Below are 946 nucleotides of genomic sequence, written 5' to 3' on the forward strand. Positions count from 1 at the left end.
CCGGCCAAGGCGAGAGACAGTGAGCGGGACGACCTTCAGAAAAGAAGGAGAGACAGGTGCTGACCTCCTAGAAGGATCGAGCCAAGGGCAGCGACAGTGAGCGGGAGGACCTTCAGAAAAGAAGGAGAGACAGGTGCTGACCAGCTGGAAAGATCGAGCCAAGGGCAGCGACAGTGAGCAGGAGGACCTTCAGAAACAGTGGGGAGACAGGTACTGACATACTGGAAAGATCCGGCCAAGGCAAGAGACAGTGAGCGGGACGACCTTCAGAAAAGAAGGAGAGACAGGTGCTGACCTCCTAGAAGGATCGAGCCAAGGGCAGCGACAGTGAGCGGGAGGACCTTCAGAAAAGAAGGAGAGACAGGTGCTGACCGGCTGGAAAGATCCAGCCAAGGTACAAGACAGTGAGCGGGAGGACCTTCAGAAAAGAAGGAGAGACAGGTGCTGACCCGCTAGAAAGATCCGGCCAAGGCGAGAGACAGTGAGCGGGAGGACCTTCAGAAAAGAAGGAGAGACAGGTGCTGACCTCCTAGAAGGATCGAGCCAAGGGCAGCGACAGTGAGCAGGAGGACCTTCAGAAACAGTGGGGAGACAGGTACTGACATACTGGAAAGATCCGGCCAAGGGACGAGACAGTGAGCGGGACGACCTTCAGAAAAGAAGGAGAGGCAGGTGCTGACCGACTAGAAAGATCCGGCCAAGGCACGAGACAGTGAGCGGGACGACCTTCAGAAAAGAAGGAGAGGCAGGTGCTGACCAGCTGGAAAGATCCAGCCAAGGCGAGAGACAGTGAGTGGGACGACCTTCAGAAAAGAAGGAGAGGCAGGTGCTGACCAGCTGGAAAGATCCGGCCAAGGCAAGAGACAGTGAGCGGGACGACCTTCAGAAAAGAAGGAGAGACAGGTGCTGACCAGCTGGAAAGATCCGGCCGAGGCCAGAGACTGTG

Source organism: Stereum hirsutum (genome assembly GCF_000264905.1).
Source record: "Stereum hirsutum FP-91666 SS1 unplaced genomic scaffold STEHIscaffold_18, whole genome shotgun sequence".
Taxonomy (NCBI): domain Eukaryota; kingdom Fungi; phylum Basidiomycota; class Agaricomycetes; order Russulales; family Stereaceae; genus Stereum; species Stereum hirsutum.